The sequence below is a fragment of the Coregonus clupeaformis genome, chromosome 6, assembly GCF_020615455.1.
Source record: "Coregonus clupeaformis isolate EN_2021a chromosome 6, ASM2061545v1, whole genome shotgun sequence".
Classification (NCBI taxonomy): domain Eukaryota; kingdom Metazoa; phylum Chordata; class Actinopteri; order Salmoniformes; family Salmonidae; genus Coregonus; species Coregonus clupeaformis.
Window position 1 is genome coordinate 23,063,016 of NC_059197.1, and position 26,966 is coordinate 23,089,981.

The 26,966-nt window shown below is 43.7% G+C and overlaps 1 pseudogene; it reads left to right on the forward strand.

Moving 5' to 3' along the window:
• The first annotated feature begins 229 nt into the window (after positions 1 to 229).
• Positions 230 to 25,322, forward strand: LOC121568177 (annotated as a pseudogene).
• The last annotated feature ends 1,644 nt before the right edge of the window (positions 25,323 to 26,966 follow it).

The following is a 26,966-nucleotide window of genomic DNA, read 5'->3' on the forward strand; positions in this document are numbered from 1 at the left end:
CAGGCATTCTGCGTTGCGTCGTGCGTAAGAACAGCCCTTAGCCGTGGTATATTGGCCATATACCACACCTCTTCTGGCCTATTACAGATTGCACACATCTAGGAATAAGGAGTCATCCCATAGCATTTTATGCTAGTCTTGAAATTGGATTTTGGATTTGTATATTTTGTGCTTGACATTGACATCTGTGTGTTTTGCTGCAGATCTTCAGCGAGGACAGATTGGTGAGATGGCTTTATGCAGCTTCCTCATCCTGACTTCCCTGTGCATTGTGGGCCACGATCAGGCCCTCACCAATGCTGAATGTGGAGCTTACGCCAGACAACCAGGTATAGTAACTACAATACTTCTACATTTCAACTCTTGTTTACTGTAGCTAAGCCTAACCATCTCAGTTTCATCTAAGACAGTGTTTATGATAAAAGGATTTGAGGTGGGCCTCCCGAGTGGCACAGCAGTCTAAGGCACTGCACCGCAGTGCTTGAGGTGTCACTACAGACCCGGGTTCGATCCCAGGCTGTGTCGCCTGGGAGTCCCATTGGGTGGCTCACAATTGGCCCAGCGTCGTCCGGTTTAGGGGAGGGTTTGGCCAGGAGGGCTTTACTTGGCTCATCGCGACTGCAGGCTGACTTTGGTCGTCAGTTGAAAGGTGTTTCTTCTGACACATTGTTGCAGCAGGTGTTAAGAAGCGCGGTTTGGTGGGTCATGTTTCGGAGGATGCGTGACTTGACCTTCGCCTCTCCCGAGCCCGTTGGGGAGTTGCAGCGATGAGACAAGATCACAATTGGATATCATGAAAAAGGGGGTAAAAAAAAGGATTTGAGGTGGTTAAGGTTATAGTCATGTCTGAAACAGCTAGATTGCTTCAGAGCAGGGACACTTAAACTATAGTGGTTTATCTGTATACATTGGCTCAGAATGTTTTTAATCTTACTTAGTGTCTTCCTGCATCTATCAGAATACACAGACATCTCAGTGGTCTGGGGTACCTCCTCCATTGACCTGGCTATTCAAATCTGCCCTGTCATCTAGTCTGTTGATCTGGAACCACATCATGGATAACACAGTCTGTAAGGGAACTCTGAACACCAGAGTGACTCCTCCTGTACTGAGATTCAGCTTTCCCCTTCGCCAAGGGGACGCCTGCGGGAGTGTCTTCTTGGTGATTATTAATAGGATAATGTTTATGTATGCTCTCCTTCTGCCCTGGAGGAGTGTTGTGATAGAGGGAACGATTGCAGCACCACTGAACTTGATTGAGGGGAATGGGGGAGCAGAGAATTTATGTTTCTCTGAGAGGTTTTGACTCCTGTGAAACTTTTACAACTTTTTTAACTTACCTTATCACGAGCTAGAAAGTAACACTAAATTGAACAGGTGATGGCTTTCAGTCTAAAATAAACTTCAAGGGAATGAGAGATCTCTTTTTCTAGTTTGCTTGTGTGTTGAAGGGGTGTCCTGACAGAGAAAAATGTTATTTTCTACACACTATTGCACACAGCAACCTTCAAAGCGACATAGTCAACATGTGCTCCAGGAACAGGGATATTCTCGGACTTCTCCAGCCTCCAGACGGTCAACGTGAGCGGGGTGGTCCGATTATACGACCCCAACATTGGAACGGTCACCTATAATGCTCAGCTCAAGTACTTTTACTCCTGTGCTTACCCTCTGGAGTACTGTACCTCGTCAAGAACACCCAGGTGGACGTGTAAGAGAAAATAATTACTGGATATATTGCTTACATTTGAAAATCAGACACTGCTCTGCAGTTGAAACTGAGCGCCCATACAGTTGTTTTGTTAGCAGTATGATATTACACAGTTCAAACACAGTTCAAACACAGTTCAAAGCAGTTGCTCTTTCTGTGGGGAGAGTGTTAGCCTGGGTCCTGCTGTAGTAATCAGTCAGCTACACTGGATCTAGGTACTGTGTCTGACCTCCTTTCTCTTTTCCCCTCCTCAGGTCAGCCTCCTCCATTGCTGTGAAGGACAACAATGGTAGTTTCATCAGTGCTCTGAGCATGGCCCTGTTCAGGGTAGGATAACACAACCAGCACCTACGTAACACCCCCATTCACATACACACGGCTCCGACATGGCAATATACCAATGTGTAAACATGTCTGATCTTATGTAAGATCTTATGTAAGTGTGCTTTTATAATGGTGCCATCCTCCTTTCTTCCTTCACCAGGATGCAAACTATACCACACCCCTGGTTATCCCTCCTCTGGGTATTGAGCTGAGGACTAATGTCTGCGTTCAGGTTTTAGCTGCCAACCTGACTTGCCAGAAAGAACCTTCTCGTTGTGTTCCCTCTTAGCCTTAGGAATAATTAATAATCTAACAGTTTTAGAATGTGCACAAAGTGTTCTACTTGTGATCTGAAGTGTCTGACTCAGTTCTGATGACCTCACTCTTTCTCTACAGATACCATGCACTTCTGGACCGATGTTACGTGTTCGTCTTCCCCTTGCCCTTCATCTCAACATTCTTTAATCTCTTCGTATCGTAAGTCAAAAAAAGGATTAACACTATTCAATCAAATATTGAAGAAGTGTTAGTTGCCCGGTTCATATCAAATTAGTATTAATTGTAATACTGGGCTTGATTAAACATCTTGCCTCCTTTCCATTCAGACACAGTGCACCTGCTCACTAAATTTAACTATCTTTATCCAGGTTCCTCTTTATCTAGTGAACTCAATGCAAAACGGAGGAGTAGCCACTTCATCTAGGCACCAATGGGCCATATTCATAACATTCATATGATTTTTAGATCAATCATTAATACTCTTTCTGTAACTAGCGGTGTGTTGTCCTGCCTGTGTGCAAATGGGTAATTGTGAGGTGAAGTTCACCTTTTTTGTAAAGCTGCTCCATTGATCAGATGACCACCATGCTGGAGAATGGAGACAGCCAGAAGGCCCGTTTCTACTTTCCTGTCTTCCGCTTCATCAAGCAGCAGAACCAGACCGTCTCCACCTACTACTTGCACTGCATCACCCGCCTCTGTGATTGCACCACTTGCAGCACCTTCAAGGTACAGTACCATTGATCTGACCACACAACTTTAGGCTCCATCCATCCACAACAGATGTCACAGCTTTGATTGTTGGGAGCTTTACAAATTAAAGGAGTTAGAAAGTGACCCTTACTAAAGGGTTGCCTCCAGAAGTCACATTTGGGCTGTCTATGTTTACAGCCTGGTCTCATACACTAGACGTAACATAGTAAATGAAAATCCGGGACACTGTTTGGTATGGTTATATGAGGCAAAAATGAAAGGAGGGTGGTTGGTCGAGGTGGTTAGGTAGGCATATAATGCAAACGTCTAGCAACCCAAAGTCCTATTTTTGTAACATATAATAGGAATTATAATTCGTAACATATCACACGAAATGGATGACGGACATCCACAAAAGAATACATACCATACGTAACATACGAGCCAAACGTAACATATGATACTAATTTGAGTGTCCCGGATTTTAGTTTTTCTATGTTACGTCTACACTCACCTCAGGATCCATCAAGACCATGGCAGAGAGCTGTATGTCCACTCTCTATGTACCTACAGTACCAGTCAAAAGTTTAGACACACCTACTCATTCAAGGGTTTTTCTTTATTTTTACTATTTTCTACGAATTAATAGTGAAGACATCAAAACTATGAAATAACACATATGGAATCATGTAGTAAGCAAAAAAAGTGTTAAACGAATCAAAATATATTTTATATTTGAGATTCTTCAAATAGCCACCCTTTGCCTTGATGACAGTTTTGCACACTCTTGGCATTCTCTCAACCGGCTTCGCCTGGAATGCTTTTCCAACAATAGAGGCCAGGTCATCTGATGGAGCACTTCATCACTCTCCTTCTTGGTCAAATAGCCCTTACACAGCCTGGAGGTGTGTTGTGTAATTGTCCTGTTGAAAAACAAATGATAGTCCCACTAAGCCCAAACCAGATGGGATGGCGTATCACTGCAGAATGCTGTGGTAGCCATGCTGGTTAAGTGTGCCTTGAATTCTAAATAAATCACAGACAGCATCACCAGCAAAGCACCCCCACACAATAACACCTCCTCCTCCATGCTTTACGGCAGGAAATACACACGCAGAGATCATCCATTCACCCACACCGCGTCTCACAAAGACACGCCGGTAGGAACCAAAAATCTCAAATTTGGACTCCAGACCAAAGGACACATTTCCACTGGTCTAATGTCCATTGCTCATGTTTCTTGGCCCAAGCAAGTCTCTTCTTCTTATTGGTGTCCTTTAGTAGTGGTTTCTTTGTAGCAATTCGACCATGAAGGCCTGATTCACACAGTCTCCTCTGAACAGTTGATGTTGAGATGTGTCTGTTACTTGAACTCTGTGAAGCATTTACTTGGGCTGCAATTTCTGAGGTTGGCAACTCTAATGAACTTATCCTCTGCAGCAGAGGTAACTCTGGGTCTTCCATTCCTGTGGCGGTCCTCATGAGAGCCAGTTTCATCATAGTGCTTGATGGTTTTTGTGACTGCACTTCAAGAAACTTTCAAAGTTCTTGACATTTTCTGTATTGACTGACCTTCATGTCTTAAAGTAATGATGGACTGTTGTTTCTCTTTGCTTATTTGAGCTGGTCTTGCCATAATATGGACTTGGTCTTTTACCAAATAGTGTGCAAAGCTGTCATCAAGAAAAAGGGTGGCTTTTAAAATATAGTTTTGATGTCTTCACTATTACTCTACAATGTAAAAAATTGTAAAAATAAAGAAAAACAATTGAATGAGTAGGTGTGTCCAAACTTTTGACTGGTAGTGTATATGTTATGTTATATGTACCAATATGCTCATATTAGGATCTCATATCTTTCCTAAAAGACATTTGTTGATGTAAAGATAATTTCACCATCCTCATGTTCACTAGGCCTATTTATTGTTTTCCAATTCCATTTCCAATACTCACATGTAATGCCAATTTATTTGGAATAATCTTATGAATACTGTTTTCTGTCTTTTTTAGTCTCTCTTACTTCCAAAGAAGAGGGTACGTTTTTCTTTATCACGTTAACTCTACTATCATATGACCAATTAGTGACAGAAACTCTTTCGCTTTTAAAGTTGTTAACATCATTCTAACAGGAAGGTCAGAGTTGTTCAGATGGGAAGAAGCTCTTCCATTGGCTGTTGGTGTAATGTGTCATGTTGCTCCCTCTCCCCTTTGTGCACAGCGCTTGGCCTGGGGATTGCCGTGGCAGTTCTCATTGTGGTTGGTGTGGCTGCTCTACTGATGTCTGCAACCTTTTACTGCAAACTGAAGTGGTTAAGCTAATGCCAGTGTCTAAGACTGCCATGCCAAACCTCTTTGGTCGTCAGGAGACAGAGACATGACATGAGTTTGACAGGGTAACATTTCAATACTGGTGGAGGTGTGAATAGTTTTGGCAGCGTTTACATTTCTTTGGACCACTTGAGAAACTGTTACCGGGGTGGTAACATGAACATTCTCATTGGTTTAAAACCTTATGGCTATCCTAGTTAATAACTGTTAACAAGTAGAATGAACCGTGACCATGGTAAACACAGATAGTTGACTACTGACCCTGTGAGAAACCTAATCTTTAGTTGGATAGGCAAAATGGACAGTGTAATGTGTATGTACAATCCAGAGCTGCATTTTAAAGTTTAATTCAAAACTTTAGATTATTGTAATCTTGATTTTTGTTGCATGTTATATGGAAAGATGGGACATGTAGAATTAAAGATTGGTTGCAAATGAGTGTACCCTGCATTCAAGTGATCTCAGATGCCATAAGGATGAGTGAAAGTGATATGTGTGCCTCTGTGTCTTAAAAAAAAATCCATATTCCAGAAAGCTCACTAAAACATCATGTTAAAATTAATTTTGTTATTTCCAGAAATTCATGCACATGAAGTCATGACCTTCATATCCAAATGAAGTGAGACTAAGCACTGCAAACTTTTCCTGTCTAAAATAGGAGTCTTTCAAATAATCTTACACGTATGACGTCCTATAATTTTCAGGCTTGTGTGATTCTTGTATCATGGCTACTCAGGTGGGTTTCTGTGGCTTTACTTTTGGATTGATGCTTAGAATCCATGTTGTGGAAACTGTTCTGTGAAACCTTTGTATATTTCCAAGAGGTGAATGGTTTTAGTTGTGTATATACACTACAAAGGTATGTGGACACCCCTTCAAATTAGTGGATTCAGCTATTTCAGCCACACCCGTTCCTGACAGGTGTATAAAATTGAGCACACAGCCATGCAATCTCCATTGAAAAACATTGGCAGTAGAACAGCCGGCCCATACTGAAGAGCTCAGTAACTTTCAACGTGGCACCGTCATAGGATGCCACCTTTCCAACAAGTCAGTTTGTCAAATGTCTGCCCTGCTAGAGCTGCCCCGGTCAACTGTAAGTGCTGTTATTGTAAAGTGGAAGGTCTAGGAGCAACAACAGCTCAGCCGTGATGTGGTAGGCCACACAAGCTCACAGAACGGGACCACTGAGTGCTGAAGTGCGTAGCGCATAAAAATCGTTTGTCCTCGGTTGCAACACTCACTACCGAGTTACAAACTGCCCCTGGAAGCAATGTCAGCACAAGAACTGTTCATTGAAATGGGTTTCCATGGCCGAGCAGCCGCACACAAGCCTAAGATCACCATGCGCAATTCCAAGAGTCGGCTGGAGTGGTGTAAAGCTCACCGCCATTGGACTCTGGAGCAGTGGAAACGCTTTGGAGTGATGAATCACGCTTCACCATCTGGCAGTCCAACGGACAAATCTGGGTTTGGCAGATGCCAGCAGAACGCTACCTGCCCAAAGCATAGTGCCAACTGTAAAGTTTGGTGGAGGAGGAATAATGGTCTGGGGCTGTTTTTCATGGTTCGGGCTAGGCCCCTTAGTTCCAGTGAAGGGAAATCTTAACTCTACAGCATACAATGACATTCTAGACGATTCTGTGCTTCCAACTTTGTAGCAACAGTTTGGGGAAGACCATTTCCTGTTTCAGCATGGCAATGCCCCCGTGCACAAAGCGAGGTCCATACAGAAAGGGTTTGTGGAGATCGGTGTGGAAGAACTTGACTGGCCTGCACAGAGCCCTGACCTCAACCCCATCGAACACCTTTGGGATGAATTGGAACACCGACTGCGAGCCAGGCCTAATCGCCCAACATCAGTGCCCGACCTCACTAACGCGCTTGTTACTGAATGGAAGCAAGTCCCTGCAGCAATGTTCCAACATCTAGTGGAAAGCCTTCCCAGAAGAGTGGAGGCTATTATAGCAGTAATGGGGGGACCAACTCCATAATCTTGTAATGAGATGTTCGGCGATTAGATGTCCACATACTTTTGGCCATGTAGTGTATTTCTGCCATTTCTTCATGTTTGTATGCATTATATCAATGCTTGCAGGATCAATATGCCTATGTGTCTAATTGTACCATCAGTAGAAACCTTTGCTATAGCATGCCTGTATAGTACATGATATCAACAAACGTACAGACAAGAGTTCAGGTGGGCCTTCGAGCTTCAGCAAAAAAAGGAAAGGAGGGGCGCTCAAAAACAATGACTAAAATCACAAGAATGGTTTACCAAGAAAAACTTCCAAAACGACTAATTCGAGGTAAAAAAAAGGAGTTGGAGCACTCAACAAAAAACGGTAGAGATGTATTTCTTATTGCTCACTTTAATCCATTGTACAGGATGCAGACAGGTGACTTACGTTTCGACATCAAGCTGACGTCTTCCTCAGAGTGACCTGACCATTGCGCTTAGCTCCTATTTATTGCCCAGTGGCTCATTGAGACACAACAATGTACAAAAAATCATAATGATAATATGTTTCAAGGTAAATGGCAAATTATAGCACAAACGTACACACAACTTTAGATCTTACTCCATTTTACAGTCCGCTTGTAGAGCGAAGGCTAGGCTACTATACTTGTAGCCAGAGATGCTTGTCTTGTTGCAGAGTTGTGGTCAGTTCTATTTCATGTGAATATCAGAAAATAAATGAAAATTCTGTTAATTGATACTTTCAAAACTCAAAAGATGATGGCCAATTACAAATTGATTAATACCTCCCACGATTGGGTTGAAATGGAACTGACTCTAATCAATCAATCAATCAATCAATTTTATTTTATATAGCCCTTCTTACATCAGCTAATATCTCGAAGTGCTGTACAGAAACCCAGCCTAAAACCCCAAACAGCTAGTAATGCAGGTGTAGAAGCACGGTGGCTAGGAAAAACTCCCTAGAAAGGCCAAAACCTAGGAAGAAACCTAGAGAGGAACCAGGCTATGAGGGGTGGAGATTATAACAGAACCATGCCAAGATGTTCAAAAATGTTCATAAGTGACAAGCATGGTCAAATAATAATCAGGAATAAATCTCAGTTGGCTTTTCATAGCCGATCATTAAGAGTTGAAAACAGCAGGTCTGGGACAGGTAGGGGTTCCATAACCGCAGGCAGAACAGTTGAAACTGGAATAGCAGCAAGGCCAGGCGGACTGGGGACAGCAAGGAGTCACCACGGCCGGTAGTCCCGACGTATGGTCCTAGGGCTCAGGTCTCTCAGTTGGCTTTTCATAGCCGATCATTAAGAGTTGAAAACAGCAGGTCTGGGACAATTTGTCATTTTTCAATTTGTAATTGAAAAATGTAGGGCTACAAATAAAGGTGAAAAATTAAAGAACCTATTTGATGGAATGCAAACACAGACTGCCTATTCATGATCATACAGTAAACATTTGGTAGATTAGTTCATCAGTCATAGGATGATTTTAATTCTAAGTACAGTACAGTACATGCTGCTCTTCCAGCATTTTCCACTAGGGGGTATCTAACCACCATTTTCAGTTTTTCAGCATAGGGTTAATGTTTGTGAGTCTCTATGCTTTACTACTACTCTGACTAACAAAGGATATTGTGAAAGGGAGGAATTCTCAAAGATACGCTTGTGCTGTCTGCAATGCAGTGGTAGGGAATGCCTTTATTGTTTAACTGGCCCACCAGTCCATAGCACCTTTAAATTAGAGCACTTATATCATGATTCACTAGAGATGTCTCTTTAAAGTAATCTTAGCGTCATATTCTTCACAGGTAAAGTTAGTGGTCTGCCTTTATTTGATAATGGTGTCCTAAAAAATACAAGGCGAATATGTTGTGTGACCCTATGAAAGGTGATCTGCCTGAAACAGGGGGGAAAGGTTGAGGCACTGTCCTCAGCCTTGTTGGGAAATGATCTAATTATGAATTCGCATCCAGTTAAGTAGGCCATGACAAACTCTGTGACAGGATGACCCATTTTGAAACAGCAGAGGATAAATCATTTGTGTAAGTAATCTCCATAATGATTAGTGTAATTGTCTGTTAGGTATAAATCTCCCCTCTCTTTATAAGGGCTTCTTTATAAGTGAATTAAAACCACAAGGACAGGCGTGTGCTTCTCTAACAGTGTGGACATTAACCTTTAGCTACAGATGGTGGGCTCTCTAAAATGTTAATGCTCTGGGGGGGAGGAATCTAGTCTTGGGAGTGGTTGGTTTGGAACTGTGTTCTGTTTGGTTGCTCTGCTCCTGTTGCTACTGTATTTGTCTGGGCCTAACTTGACAGGCCAGATGGAACACATTACCATTACAGTAACACAATAATGCATGCTCATGATGTGATTTGTGTTAGGTAAGTGCCTGTTAGTATTGTTGGGGAAACCAGCTGCCTGCAACCAGTGCCTTGCCTTCTACATATTCCTGTTGCTTTATATACAGTACAGAATAGAAAGAAATCATGCATTCAGTTGAGATAGAATTTTGCCAATGTGGGAGCTATATAGGAAATGTTATGTGGTTATAGAGTATACACCTTTTTTGAGCCACACTCACATCAGAATGAAATAAACAATAAACAATCACTATCTCAAGAGCTGTTTCACTGGGCACAGACATCAATTCAACATCTATTCCACGTTGGTTTTCATTGAAATGACGTGGAAACAACGTTGATTCAACCAGTGTGTGCCCAGTGGGGTGAGACTAATGAATCTATTGATCCGTCTGTAAGGATAATATTACACTATCTGATTCAGCAGCACACTATTTTGGGGATTCTATTGCTGAGCAACCATTTGCATGGCGCTGTGTTTGAATTGGTCAGACAGGAGGAGTATGAAGGATTGATAGACCTGGCCTAATGTAATTCAGCCATATGAAGAGTGATAGTCTATCATTTTCACGTAATAAATTAACAAAGCCTTCTCTGTGTTTGCTTTCTTTCTTTACAGACACATCGCCAAGGTCTCTGTCTGTTATAGAGCTCTGTATTCTTACAGAATTGAAAAGTGTTAATGTTGGCATGGATACCAGGCAGATAAAATGCATGGCCCTTAGAACAGATATGATCAGCTGAAGATACATTAGATGACACATTAGATGTGGCCCCAGAGATACTAGTACACCAGATTTAGATGTTTGAAAGACTCATAATAGAGGAAAAGAGGATTCTGTGTGTGTGTGTGTGTGCATATGTGCGCACGTGTGTGAGGTGTGTGTGCCACGTGTGTGTGCCACGTGTGTGTGTGTGTGTGTGTGTGTGTGTGTGACTGACACCTCTTTCAAAGAGAAACCTGAACAATAGCTCTGGAGGTCACCGTGGGCATCTCTTTAGATACAGAGCCTAGACTCAGAAATCCATGTTTTAACCAGGAGAAGCGTGAAAAGGAAAAGGCTGAAAGTTTATGGTCATGCAAAGGTGATTTCTAAACTTATGACCCAAGCACCTGGTTTAGATTTGGAATTCCTCAAATTGTCTCCCTATTTTCAGCAGGTATGTGGATATGAGACACCAAGAGAGTTTGGTCTGGCTCTGTCTTTATGCAAACAGTACAGCAGACAAAGAAAGACAGAAAGAATGTCAAATCCCCCCAAAAGGAGGGGTAATACTACTTTAGAGGAATAGCCCTGTTTGGAAGGGTAATACTACTTTAGAGGAATAGCCCTGTTTGGAGGGGTAATACTACTTTAGAGGAATAGCCCTGTTTGGAGGGGTAATACTACTTTAGAGGAATAGCCCTGTTTGGAGGGGTAATACTACTTTAGAGGAATAGCCCTGTTTGGAAGGGTAATACTACTTTAGAGGAATAGCCCTGTTTGGAAGGGTAATACTACTTTAGAGGAATAGCCCTGTTTGTCTTCGCTACACACATGCATCACACATATTTAAGAGGTTACTAGACTATTATTAAACTATAGGTACCTAGAGCAGAGTAGAGTAAAGAAACCCCTGTGGAATTTCTAGGTGAAGTGGTGGCCACCCAACAAACAGGATTTGAGTGTCAGATTCACAACCCATCAGGAGTCCTCCACACCAAACCCCCTTTAAAGGATGGTGAGGCTCATCTATTGAGTCTGGTTTGAGACTTACTTATTTCAGAATAAACTTGAACAGCATTGATCTCTTCCTCTCTCTCTATGAAATACATTTTTATTCACAGCAATTCCCCTGTTCCCATCTTGATATCCCATATAGTCTTAAATACATCTTCTGAAATGGAAAAGATCATCATCACCCTGTCCCGCTTCATCTTAACATATTTGTCAAGCTGGCCACCATTCTCTCAACATTGGGCTACTTGTTAATGATTGATGCGGCACCTCTTAACGTGATGGATGAAGCCCCCGCTGCATGCCGGGATAGGGGGCAGAAGGCTCCTCTTGTCTACTCTGTGAGTGAAGGGAACACGCCTTGTGTCCGTCTCTCATGGAACAAAGGCACATTTAATTTAAACCCCATCAATAATGCACAGCCAGGCAGACAGAAAGCATGGAGGGGCTATGGCAGAGAGGGGGCTGAGGGGCTGGGTGACCACTGAAGAGTACCAACCTTTATTTGGTAGAAGCAACATTTCTTAATAATTTATCTGTCAGATGTGTACACAGTAAAGTCTTAGCTTTGGTTTTATCAACACTCATGGCTCATGGCTTTTACAACAAAAAAATATGTTTCCTTTTAAAAGATTCTGGTGCATCCCCTACAACCTTCTAAGTGGAAATATTGTAAGCAAAAGGGAAGTATGTAGAACAGATAAAGTGCTGACAATGTCAAGCCAGCACATATATTATGGCAGACCCCCTGATTTTGCAATCACCGAGTTAGTAGTCAACATACTTGGGGGCAGAGAGGGGAGTAGGGAGGACAGGAGGGGGAGTGGTTTCATTTATAATGTTGTGTGGTGCAATCAGCAGAGAGTAGAGAGTGGGACCATTAGTGCGGAGTGTGTGGCTGGCTGTCTCTCTGCACCCACATCCCGTTTCCTATCTACTCTACTGGAGGAATGCATGCCCACTTAGCCCTGCCGACCCAACACTAATGCAGTCTACAGGGGTCGTAGGGGGAGGCACACCAGCCACGCCCACATGGCATTATCAGAGACACCCTTGGTGCACTCACACAACACAAATGCCCTCTGACACTCTGGCTAAGATGGGTGAACGTGCAAAAATCCCTGTGTGAGCCGCTGGGAGACCTGAGGGGCAGGATCACCTTTCATAATTCATGGAGGGAGCCAGACATCCCCAAACTGGGGGCAGACTACCTGGGGCGAGGGCCTGCTAAGCTAAACCAACCTGTTTCATTATGCATGTGGTACACAGCATACTGTGACCCAAACTCACAGACAGGCAGGCAGACAGACAGACAGACAGACAGACAGACAGACAGACAGACAGACAGACAGACAGACAGACAGACAGACAGACAGACCCTCATACTTGTACATTGGTACTTTAACCTGCCAGCCACAGCTACCAAGTTGATGGGATCCATGTAATTGCATGTCCTCCATGGCGAATAGTGAAGAAGACCCCCTCTCGTCTCACTCAGGTCTTTTGAGTGATTAGGCATGAAGGGGGAACTGGCGAGCTGATCAGGCATAAAGCATTGGCAAACAGCACAGCACTAAATAGTTGGGAGAAATCCCCCCTCAGTGCAGTCAAGTGTCAACTCTAAAGGCGAGGCCCTGCAAAGCAAATTGTATTGAGTTAAGTGCATTGGTGAAGCTGTGGTGATATGCTAATGGTACAGGCAGAAACCCCTGTAAAAATGTATACTTTGGGTTTCTCAAATGATGGTCTCAACTCTTGAGATCGGTCTCAGGTTGTCTGGAAATGTCAGAACTGTCATTTAGAGTAATTGCCATATTATGATTAAGTCAGGCTGCCAGCTTTGGCTGGATAGGATTTTGGACAAAATAAAAGAAATGCTGCCTGGTCCATGGTTGCAATTCAATCCATGATATATGGGCCTATTCACTCAGTCTCAGACATTAGCAAAAAATTTAATTGAGTTTCATTGTTTTCCCTTGTGCTGTTGTAGTTTTAATGTATTTGTTCATTATTTGTTAATACTGTCGATCACACTTTAATGGATAGTTCGGATTTTCCATCTGTAGATTCTCTACAGATGGTCATACTATAACAAACGATCTGTTGATAAGCAACTGCTTGCTAAGGTTAGGGTTAGGGTTAGGTTTAGAATAAGAGTTAGGTTAAGGGTTCAATTTGGGGTTAGGATAAGGATTAAGGTTAGGGTTAGAGCTAGGGTTAGGGTTACTAGATAGTTAGTTGACATGTTACTGATAGTCTGTAGATAGTTTGTAAAGCAGAGCTCTCCAACCCTGTTCCTGGAGAGCTCCCTCCTTTAGGTTTTCACTCCAACCCCAGTTGTAACTAACTTGATTCAGCTTATCAACCAGCTAATTATTAGAATCAGGTGCGCTAGATTAGTGTTGGAGCGAAAACCTAGAGGACGGTAGCTATCCAGGAACAGGGTTGGAGAGCCCTGCTGTAGAGCATCTACAGATGGTCTATCAAAATACTGTCTGTTTGTTAGTTTTCAATGCCCTGTGTAGTTTTCAATGCCCTGTTGTTTGTGCAGCCTTTGAAATGCAGCTCCAGGTGCTTAATGTGCTGTACCTCATTTCTGACTCCTCATTTCAGGTGAAAAAATAAATGCATGTGCTATTACTTATTTTCTTTGCCCTTGGGGGTGAGTTGCCCCCTCACTACCTCTCTCTTATTTATTATTCACATTGCCTCTCTCCCACCCACCCACTCTCTTTCTTTCAACCTTTGATAAGTTCATCTAACAAGGTATTTCATGAATAAATGAGAGCTTAAGCATAATTTTACTTAACACTGCCTGCAAGACAATAAATGAGACATCTGTACAACATGATTTTCATTGGTGAAAAATGGGTTCCAAAAGGGTTCTTCGGCTGTCCCTATAGGATAACCCTTTTTGGTTACAGGTAGAAAGAACCCTTTTGTTCTACATGGAACCCAAAATGGTTCTACCTGGAACCAAAAGGGTTCTACCTAGAACCAAGAAGAGTTCTTCAAAGGGTTCTCCTATTGGAACAGCCGAAGAATCCTTTTTTTCTATGAGTGTAAAGTGAGCTAAAGTAAATAAGGCTGCTGCCATTAAGCCCCAGAGATCTCTTATCATTATGTGAAGCTTCAGCAGACCTCTTGGATTAGCTAAGGGGTGCGTGAAGTGGTGCATGATGGGAGTAAACTCAGATTCTCTCTTCAACCAAAACGATCCTAGAATCATTCAGTTCTTGTGAGCAATGTTCCCGCTAAGCTGCGAGACTGCTGAGCAGCTTCCCTGGGAATGCTGCACAGAGTGCAGAAGAATATCAGCCCATTGAGGGAAGCACGAGATTGAACTTCACTCAACTTTCTAGAGTTTTCCCTGTTAGTTAACACTATCAACGTTTCCCTTTACTGTGGCAATTGTGATCGAATCAACACAATATTAGCCACTTTCAATGCAACATACCGAAACAAAACAAACTATAAAGAGATTTTGTTGAAGGCAGAACGCATTGGAGTAGGATTCTATTGCGCACGACTCAGCCGTACTCTACACAGACCGGTGCGGCATAACCAATCAGAGCTGCAGTAGGCCTATTTGCAAATAGACCATTGCCATATATGGATCTGTGCCATTTACTTTGAACTGGACTGTGTTTACAGCATATGTGGTCGTGAGTAGATGCGCTTGTTTTGAGATCAAAACGAGAGCTGCATGTAGCCACATGTGCACATTCTGTTCATATCCTTTGCTAGTTGGTGAGTTATTAACCCAGTAATAGATCATTTGTAGTCAGCAATAGTGGAGTGATTGCTTCCTACAAGAGCATAAAACGTGTACATTTCTAGACATCTTTGAACAGCAAGTCAGGTAAAGAGCTTTTTTTCATCTTAAAGAGGCAATGTTGTATTTTGAGACAGGCTTGAATAAGCTAAGTAGCCAATAGGTAGAGGGTAGCATACTTTGTCTGATTCTCTGTAATAATGGTATGGGAATAATAATTTATTTTATTTTGTAAAGTGGTTTCTTGCATCAAACAACGCAACAACATTTTCAGTCACCTTCTTGTCTGAAGCACAAGTGGATAAACAGGTTAATGTCAAGCGCTGCATGTTTTTTTCAAAAGTGTAATGGAATGTAGGCTTACTTTGAATACCACACATTGGCTGCTGCTGTAGGTTGAATGATAGAACAGCTATTTCCATCTTAAAATGTTATGGGATGCATTTTCTCCATTGTTTTTGATGGTAAGCCACTCTGGTAGGCCTACATTATGATCAAATAGCCACAGTAGGCTACTTGACCACTGTTAAAACTGTAACTTAAAGCGGGTACAGACTCAGTGTTCACAGTGAACGCATGCTGGAAGTTGCACAGAATTTTTACAACGTTCAGGTTTGCACTCAGCAGACCTGAAATTTGCTCAGCGCCTAAATGTTTTTGAGGGAACATTGCTTGTGAGGTATGGTGTTTTCTTTTGAGCATTTTCAAAAAGCGTCTAGGTTCAGGGAGTGCCATTTTTAGATGATGATATCCCTCAAATCCAAGGGTAAAACCACAAAAACAACCTGCAGAGAACTGACTAAAACTACTCTCTGTAAAGATGTTTATGAAAAGCATCAGAGAGATTGAGGTTTCAGATCGTTAACTGGGGAGTAAAATAATGAAAAATTAGCTTGTCTACACACTGTGCTCCACCCTGTTTACATTTTAGTCATTTAGCAGACGTTCTTATCCAGAGCGACTTACAGTTAGTGCATACATTATTTTTATCATACTGGCCCCCCGTGGGAATCGAACACACAACCCTGGCGTTGCAAACGCCATGCTCTACCAACTGAGCTACATCCCTGCTGGCCTTTCCCTCCCCTACCCTGGGCCAATTGTACGCCACCCCATGGGTCTCCTGGTCACAGCCAGCTACGACAGAGCCTGGATTCAAACCAGGATCTCTAGTGGCACAGCTAGCACTGCGATGCAGTGCCTTAGACCACTGCGCCACTCGGGAGAGTACTCTGCTGTTTAGAATACAATGGGAAGATGAGATCCCTGTGGGAGCTGAGGAGCTGGAAGCCCAAAACACAGATACACCTTTCCCATGACACATCCCTGAAAATATGGGATTCATCATCATGTTTGCTGGGGAGAAACATCTGAGCTCTCTGCATCATCCGGCTTGGGGTGTGAGTGCTGGAGGCAAGGCACATCACCACCGTTTGATTAAAGATTTATACCCTTTCAGACATGTTTTCTCTCATTTTCTGAGGGCCTTACCTGAGATGGTCTGCTGGGAGATGTAGTTTAAGAGAGGGGTGTGGCCCAGTCTCATTTGTTTTGCTGTGGCTGTTGTTGTGGTTGTGTACTTGTGGCTGGGGTTCTAAACAACAAAGGTAGTCATGAATATATTCAGCGTGGCTCATTTGGTTACATGGGTTATGAAGGATTCAACGGCCAACACAAACAGAGCCTGACTGTGCTGTTTCCTTCTGTAGGTGTCAGTCAGTCATCGCCCTGAAGCCCCGGACAACAGCCGTCAGTGACTTCTAATTGGTGTCTCTGTCTCTCTGAGAGTGGAAACATCAAGATGTAACTCTGTGTTGTTGTTTTTATCGCACTGCTTTGCTTTATCTTGGCCAGGTCGCAGTTGTAAATGAGAACTTGTTCTCAGCTGGCTTACCTGGTTAAATAAAGGTGAAATAAATAAATAAAAAATCTCTTCAGCCTTTTCATTCTCCACTGAGCTGTGGTTGTGGGAGTAGAAAATTGGTCATGAAATTAAAATGAATGAATAATGGGATGAAGGTGTGTTCCTGAAAATTCCATATTAAACATTAAATGGGTCCGGCTAATCCTTTGATGAAGCACAAAGAGAGAAGGTGCAGAGAAGAATAATCTGATCTTTAATTAGTTCATCAATGTTTTATTTAAGAAGAGAGAAAAGGCAGTCAGATCCTTTCAACAAACTCAGGTGGATTAAGTAAGTAGCGTGAGATTAGTTTTAGAAGATCTAATGAACCTCAGTATATTATTTAAATGTTTTATACTGTACAGTCAAGTGTTTTGGAGAATTGAAGGTGTATATCTTCAGTTTTCTGTTTAATTTTGTTTACAGGGTTGGGGTATGTATGTGTGTGTGTGTGCATGCGTATTTTGGTATGTGTGAGTGGGTTTGTGCATATATGTGTGTGCATGCACATTTTTGATTGTAGTGGATAGTCATGGCTGTAGCAGCATGATGGACTGACTTACAAATGCCTCATTGTCAAAGACAGACCTCTGGACATGAGGTCTCATCTTTGAATAGAAAGCGGGTACCTGTTCGGGGGATTGAGGGAAGGCTGAAGGCCTGACCTCTGACCTTGTGGTGGAATATTGCCAGTGCTGGCGGGATTATAGCCCTGTTCTGTTTAGACGGAGAGAAAGTGCCAGAAGGCTTCATGGAGTAAGGAATAGGAACCAGACGCAGTCTGAGTAATACTAGAACACAGTGGGTTTGTCATCGCAGAAAGCTGCAGTACCAACAAGGGAAATTAACCAGTAACAAGAGGTTTACTGGAGCTAATTTCATGAGCTAGCACTGCTGTTGTGGCCTTGGGCAAGGAAGGCACATTGTAGCGATTAGTAAATATTCTATTAACATGTGTAATCATTAAAACTGAGAGAGAAGTATTGTTATTATTTATACGAGAGTGCTATGATATAGCTAAACATAGCCTGCTATGTATTTTTCACCTCCACTGTGATGTCTTACTATTTGGACAAGGGAAAGGAGACAGAGCAGGCAGGTAGCTTAGTGGTTAAGAACGTTGTGCCAGTAACCGAAAGGTTGCTGGTTCTAAACCCTGAGCCGACTAGGTGAAAAATCTGTCGATGTGCCCTTGAGCAAGGCACTTAACCCTAATTGCTCCTGTAAGTCGCTCTGGATAAGAGCATCTGCTAAATGCCTCAAATGTAGAGCAACTGAGCGCATCAGCTTCTGTGGTATTAGCTCTACCCACATGTACATATTACCTCAACTAGCCGGTGCCCCCGCACATTGACTCTGCAACGGTACCCCCCTGTATATATATCCTCCCTACTGTCACTTTATTTTTGTTGTTGTTTTATTTTTACTTTTTTTGTAAAAAATAAATACACTGTTGGTTAAGGGCTGTAAGTAAGCATTTCACTGTGATGTCTGCACCTGTTGTATTCGGCGCATGTGACCAATAACATTTTATTTTATTTTATTTTATTTTATTTGAATGTCAAACATTCAAAATCACCCTCAGCAAAGGCATTGGAAGGTGGTCTTGGGAATGTGACAGGGATCTTATGCTGTCCACGTATGGCTCAGATTAATGGTTTGTTGTCCTTGTGACAGTTGCCATGGCGGGCAGAAAGATTAATGAGTAGTGACTTTCTGCGGGCCAGGCACCAGGATGCTTCTGAGGAGAGACGGAAAAGAGAATTCCACTCATTATCAGTCCAGGCAGATTCTCTGGGTGAGAATAGTGGATTGCATCACTGAATAATAGCATTAACCTTCACCTCTGACTCCCTCATGTACCGAAGCAGCATTGTGCTGCCGTGCCGACAGACAATAAGCCTCTTGTCTATTTTCCCTGAAGAGAAGACAGTTTGGAAAGCAAGCATGCCTTGAAATCCTGACCTATATTTCTGTGGACACAAGCAATGCTGCTGGGCTGTGGGCACTGACAATGCCTCTTTGAGAGCTTTACAAGCTTTCATTTCCTGCTCCTTTTCAATTCCCTTCTCTCCATTTTTAAATTTAAATATTTCTAGTACCTCTCTCTTTTATGATAAATGTTGGTGTTGTTGTTTCTCTCTTTGTCGCCATGGACATGGTCCACAAAAACAGTTGTTCCTCAAGTAAAGATTAAGCATTGCAATAGGAAGCAGATGGCATGCATGGTGGGTGCATGGTGGATCCATCCATGAACTGTTCATTCCAGCTTGCACACAGACCTGAATGATGTCACAGGAATATGTGTATTCTTTGTGAGTGTTTGTTCAATAACAAGATGGAAAATGTACAAAATGGGGTGATTTGCTGTGATCTATGATAATAAAACAATAATACATTTAGAGTTCCGTAATAAAAAGGGAATATTATGGTGTCATGAATTGTTCATGTGTTACGAATGCAAGTGCAAACCCCCTTCAAGTTATGTTACAGATAGGTTTGTCATTACCCTTCTTCACCTTAGCATTCTCAGAAGGTGAAATCATGAGTGCCTTGCTGCAGGCCGTATAACGTTATGTGGCAGAACAAAAACACAGGCAAAATACACACAAAGATTGGATGAATCCATTTATTATGCACATAAAAAATTGGCCTCTGAAGCTTTGTGAAATGAATCTTCCTCTGAATTGCCTCCGAAATGTCATAATTGACACACATCAGTTTGGTTATTCTGAGTCGATCTGTAGCATTTTCATTTATTGAGGAGTACATTTTACCAAGAAGGAGAGTGATGGTGTGCTGCATCAGATGACCTGGCCTGCACAATCCCCCGACTTCAACGAAATTGAGATGGTTTGGGATGAGTCGGACCGCAGAGTGAAGGAAAAGCAGCCAACAAGTGCTCATCATATGTGGGAACACCTTCAAGACTGTTGGAAAAGCATTCCAGTTGAAGCTGGTTGAGAGAATGCCAAGAGTGTGCAAAGCTGTCATCAAGGCAAAGGGTGGCTATTTGAAGAATCTCAAATCTCAAATCTCAAATATATTTTGATTTGTTTAACACTTTTTTGGTTAATACATGATTCCATATGTGTTATTTCATAGTTTTGATGTCTTCACTATTAATTCTACAACGTAGAAAATAGTAAAAAAAATATAGAAAAAACCTTGAATGAGTAGGTGTTCTAAAACATTTGACCGGTAGTATATATCAATTATATATTTTTTAAAAATTATTTTCCCCTAACCCTACCATCCTTCCCCTAATTGGAGTAAACTAATGGACAACAACACTTAGGCTACTACTTCCAGCTTATACATACTATATACATTTTACGGACACAGTATATTTAAGCAATAAGGCCCGAGGGGGTGTGGTATATGGCCTATATATACCACGGCTAAGGGGTGTTCTTTCGCACGACGCAACGCGGAGTTCTAGGACACAGCCCTTAGCCGTGGTATATTGGCCATATATCACAAACCCCTGAGGTGCCTTGCTATTATAAACTGGTTACCAACATAATTAGAGCAGTAAAAATAAGGCCCATTATCAGCAACCATCAGTCCTGTGTTCCAATGTCACATTGTGTTTGCTAATTTTGAGCCTGTAATCGAACCCACAATTGCTGATGCTCCAGATACTCAACTAGTCTCAAGAAGGCCAGTTTTATTGCTTCTTTAATCAGCACAACAGTTTTCAGCTGTGCTAACATAATTGCAATAGGGTTTTCTAATGATCAATTAGCCTTTTAAAATGACAAACTTGGATTAGCAAACACAACGTGCCATTGGAACACAGGACTGATGGATAATGGCCCTCTGTACGCCTATGTAGATATTCCATAAAAAATCAGCCGTTACCAGCTACAATAGCCATTTACAACATTAACAATGTCTACACTTTATTCCTGATCAGTTATTTTAATGGCCCAAAAAAATAATTTTCTTTTGAAAACAAGGACATTTCTAAGTGACCCCAAACATTTTAACGGTAGTGTATTGTTAATGATTCTGTCTCTTCGCAGCAAAATCTGCAGAGCTGGGATGGTTGAATCCCCCAGATACAGTGGGGAAAAAAAGTATTTAGTCAGCCACCAATTGTGCAAGTTCTCCCACTTAAAAAGATGAGAGAGGCCTGTAATTTTCATCATAGGTACACGTCAACTATGACAGACAATATATACAGGGTATATAACAAAGTATTGAGAAACTTTTGTTATTGACCAAATACTTATTTTCCACCATAATTTGCAAATCAATTCATTAAAAATCCTACAATGTGATTTTCTGGATTTTTTTCTTATCATTTTGTCTGTCATAGTTGACGTGTACCTATGATGAAAATTACAGGCCTCTCACATCTTTTTAAGTGGGAGAACTTGCACAATTGGTGGCTGACTAAATACTTTTTTCCCCCACTGTATATAACATTCCATTGGTTGCAAGATTTTTGTATAATAATTTAAAATGAAAAACTTTAAGTTTTGAATCCAGCATTGTTTTGTGTATCAGTTCATAAACCATGTGCAATGGAATCGGAACATCGAAAATCTCTTCCCTACTATTTTGCAATCTATATGGCACAGCTGTCCATTTTTTGGTCCTTAAATGAAACTGGTATACTTTTTTGGTCTTTAATGCAGGGCTGACAGACTTCCATTTTTGCGGTAATGCTGCAATTAGTTGGTTGTAATTTTGCAGACATTTCCATATATTTGTGTTAGCTGCATGTGTAACATAACTCCACCAGTCCTATTTATGATATCATTTACAAAGATTATAAAAATATATATATATTCATTTTTTGTTTTGTTTTAATCAATTAGTATATTTGAGTTTAACCATAATATTTGTTCTAATATTTGTTCTGTCTTTTCTGGTGGATTAAACTGAAATTGCAACCAACTTTCTATGGCTTGTTTTAAAAATAGCAATATTTTGGAGATTATTTCATTTTCAAATAACCGGAAGTGAGATGTTGTAGTCTGAATAAAGGAAAAAGGCCATTCTTGAACATTACATTTAGCAGACGCTCTTATCCAGAGCGACTTACAGTTAGTGAATACATATTTTATACCGGCCCCCCGTGGGAATCGAACCCACAACCCTTGCCATGCTTTATCAACTGAGCTACATCCCTGCCGGCCATTCCCTCCCCTACCCTGGACGACGCTGGGCCAATTGTGCGCCGCCCATGAGTCTCCCGGTCGGCGGCGACAGAGCCTGGATTCGAACCAGGATCTCTAGTGGCACAGTTAGCACTGCGATGCAGTGCCTTAGACCACTGCGCCACTCAGGAGTACTACATGAGGTGAGACATGAGGTGAGGTGAGACATTATTACTAATCTGCTAGAGAACCATTTCGGATTTAAGTATAATTTTTGTGTGACTGAAGCCTTTAGTGAGAGGTCTAATGCTTTGATATAGAATGATTTCTGCCATGATTCATGGTCCTCTGTAGCTCAATTGGTACAGCATGGAGCTTGTAACGCCAGGGTAGTGGGTTCGATCCCCAGGACCATCCATACGTAAAAATGTATGCACACGTGACTGTAAGTCGCTTTGGATAAAAGCGTCTACTAAATGGCATATTATATAAATAGACCCGTTTGATTTTGTCTGGCTTGCCGTTCCAAATAATATTGAGTATTATTATTATATAATTCTATAAGTCGCTAGATGTAGGCAAGGACATAAGCAAATAGGTAAATTGGGATATGACTAAAGAGTTAATCTGGGTGATTTTTCCACAAATAGACAGGTATTTTCCTTTCCACAGTAGCAAACCTTATCTATTTTTCCCATCTTTCTATTAAAATGTATTGTAGTGAGACCGAGTATGTCCACTTTACCGTCAGACCATTTTATTGGTAAACTACACGGTAATGTAAAAGTTGTATTTTTTTGTGATCCAATACGTAATATAGTACATTTATCATAATTTGGTTGTAATCCAGAGAAATTAGAAAAAGTATCTAGATCATCTATGAGGCTGTGGATTTAAAAGAAAACATGAATCATCAGCGTACAATGACACCTTTGTTTTTAAGCCCTGGATTTCTAGGCCCTTGATATTATTGTTGTTCTCCGTTGTCTGGGAGAGAGGCTGCTCGGAAGCTACTTCAACTGCGTCAAGACACCCGTAGAGTGTCTGGAACCCGGAATCCCTGTTCGACACGTTCCTTCATGGATTATCGGAGGTGGTTAAAGAAGAGCTCGCAGCCCAGGGGCTTCCCATGAACCTCAACTCTCTCATAGCCTTGACCATACGGATCGATGGGCAGCTATGGGAACATAGGAGGGAGAGGAGGTCTGTTCCCGGTCACACTCGCTCGTCTACGTTTCCCACCTCGCCTTTGAGGATTCCCTGAAGTTCCCGGTGTCTACATTACCGGGAGAATCCGATGTCACCTGAGTTCCTTCGGGAATCACAGAGGGCTCTCGACTCGCCTCCTCTGGAACCCATGCAACTGGGCAGGGCTAGATTGTCTCCTGCGGAATGCTTACGCAGATTGAGCACCAAGAGCTGTCTGTATTGTGGAACAACAGGACAGTACATATCTACCTGTCCATTAAAAGACCAGGCTCATTAGTAGGTACGAGTTCGCTGGTGAGCCATATGGGGAGTTTCCAATCTCCCATTACTCGTACCCCTCTCCATGCTATCCTGCTGTGGGGTGACCGGTCCAAATCTCTCCAGGGTTCTCATTGACTATGGGGCCGACAAGAGCTTTATGGACACTACCCTGGTGTCGGAGCTGGGAATCTCCACACAACCCCTCTACATTCCCATTGACGCCAGAACACTGGATGGGCGCTCTATTGGCAGAATCACCCACAATACGGTTCCTATCAACCTGTGAGTGTCAGGTAATCACAGTGAGTCTATGCAGTTCCTGCTCATCGAATCTCCTCATGTACCTGTGGTTTTGGGGTTTTCATGGCTCCAGAGGCACAATCCCCTGATCGACTGGGCTACTGGTTCTATCATGGGTTGGAGCCCATTCTGCCACATGCATTGTCTGAAGTCGGCGCAGCCTGCACCGGAACGTCTTCCTGCGGGCTTGGGAAAAGCCTTGGATCTCTCCGCCATTCCCACGGAGTACCAGGACCTCTGGGAGGTTTTCAACAAGGCCCGCGCCTCATCTCTTCCTCCGCTTCGACCCTACAACTGTGCTATCGACCTTCTCCCGGGCACAACACTGCCTCAGGGGCGGCTTTATTCCCTGTCGGGTCCAGAGACCAAGACGATGGAAGGGTACATTGAGGACTCTCTTGCTGCAGGGAGTATTTGTCCATCTGCCTCCCCCGCCGGCGCAGGTTTCTTCTTTGTGGAGAAGAAGGACAAAACCCTGCGCCAGTGTATCGACTACCGGGGCATTAATGACATCACGGTTAAAAACGTTACCCGCTACCACTCATCTCGTGGTCCTCTGTAGCTCAGCTGGTAGAGCACGGCGCTTGTAACGCCAAGGTAGTGGGTTCGATCCCCGTGACCACCCATACACAAAAATGTATGCACGCATGACTGTAAGTCGCTTTGGATAAAAGCGTCTGCTAAATGGCATATTATTATTATTATTATCTCCTTGGCTTTCGAGCCTCTCCAGGGGGCGACTATCTTCTCAAAGTTGGACCTTCGGAACGCCTACCATCTGGTTCGGATACGGGAAGGAGACGAATGGAAGACAGCCTTTAACACGTCTAGCAGGCACTAGGAGTACCTTGTGATGCCATTCAGACTGACCAATGCTCCCACAGTGTTCCAGGCCCTGGTCAACGATGTGCTCCGTGACATGTTGAACCGGTTCGTGTTTGTCTCCTCAACGACATCCTCTCTGAGAAATGTGCATTCCATCGCTCCACCATCTCCTTCCTAGGATACGTCATCGCAGCAGGAAATATTCAGATGGACTCTGACAAGGTGAGAGCGGTGGTGGATTGGCCTCAAACCACATCCAGAGTGCAGCTGTAACGTTTTCTGGGGTTTGCTCATTTCTACCGCCGCTTCGTCCGGGTTTACAGCATCCTGGCTTCCCCCCTCTCAGCACTCACCTCTCCCAAGGTTCCGTTCACGTGGTCTCCAGCAGCTGACAGGGCGTTCTCGTACCTCAAGCATCGATTCACTACAGCTCCCATCTTAATCCATCCGGACCCGTCCCGTCAGTTCGTGGTGGAGGTCGACTCCTCAGACGTCGGAGTGGGGGCCGTCCTGTCCCAGCGTTCTGCCCAGGACTAAAAGCTGCATCCCTGCGCTTTCGTTTCCCATCGTCTTAACCCCGCTAAGAGGAACTATGACGTGGGAAATCGAGAGCTACTCGTGGTTAAGATGGCATTGGAGGAGTGGAGGCACTGGTTAGAGGGGGCGGAACATCCATTCTTAGTGTGGACTGACCATAAGAACCTGGAATATCTCCGCACTGCCAAGCGCCTCAACTCAAGGCAGGCTCAATGGGCCCTGTTATTCACTCGTTTTAATTTTACTATCACCTACCACTCTGGGTCCAAGAATGTGAAGCCTGACGCACTCTCACGCATGTATAGCCCCACTGCTACAACGTCTGTGTAACACTCTGGCTCCAGGGACTCTGATTGTTGAGCCAGGGTTGTTATTTTCATTTAGGGTGTATTTTGTTTTGTTGGGTTTTGGTTTTGTATTTCTAGGTTTGCCTTTCTGTTGGTTGTATTTCTAGGTTTGGTCTATGACTCCCAATCGGAGGTAACGAGTGTCAGCTGTCGGCTCGTTATCTCTGATTGGGAGCCATATTTATTCTGAATGTTTTCCTGTGGGAATTGTGGGTTTTTGTTTCCGTTTCAGTCGTGTCACTGAGGACTTCATGATCGTGGTTTATTGTTTTTATCGTGGTTTCTTTAATAATAAAGTCTACGATGTTTGCTCAACACGCTGCGCTTTGGTCTGCTCCTTTCTACGATCGTGACAGAAAAACCCACCAAAGAAAGACCAAGCAGCGTGTCCAGGAGCAAGGAGACTGGACATGGGAGGAGGCGCCGGGCAAGGAGATGGAGAGGCTGGCGATGGCCCAGGTGGGCACATCGTGGTCCTGGGAGGACATGCTCGGAGGCAAGGGACCTTGGGGAAGGATCAAGGCCCTGGCGAGAGAGGAGCAACGGCGGCAGCAGGGCCATCGCCGGAGGGTCGTGAGTCAACCCCAGAAAATTTTTAGGGGGGCACACGGCATGGACGACGGGGCTGACGGAGGAGAAAAGGGGGAGTATCCAGGAGGCCACCAGGCCAGGGGTACACCGCCTGTACGTCCTGTGCTGATGCCTCACACAGAGTGTGTGAGGGTAGGCATTCAGCCAGGACGGGTGGTGGCCGCTGTTCACTCCAGGCCTCCTGTCCGTCTCCACAGCCCGGTCCGGCCTGTTCCTGCCACCCGCACCAAGTCTACGGTGCGCTCGCCAGCCCGACCCGGCCTGTTCCTGCCACCCGCACCAAGACTACGGTGCGGCGCCGCCAGCCCGGTCCGGCCTGTTCCTGCCACCCGCACCAAGTCTACGGTGCGCTCGCCAGCCCGACCCGGCCTGTTCCTGCCACCCGCACCAAGACTACGGTGCGCGTCGCCAGCCCGGGTCCGGCCTGTTCCTGCCACCCGCACCAAGTCTACGGTGCGCGTCGCCAGCCCGACCCGGCCTGTTCCTGCCACCCCGCACCAAGACTACGGTGCGCTGCCGCCAGCCCGTCCGGCCTGTTCCGGCCACCCGCACCAAGACTACGGTGCGCGTCGCCAGCCCGACCCGCCTGTTCCTGCCACCCGCACCAAGTCTACGGTGCGCTGCCGCCAGCCCGGTCCGGCCTGTTCTCGGCCACCCCGCACCAAGACTACGGTGCGCTGCCGCCAGCCCGGTCAGGCCTGTTCCG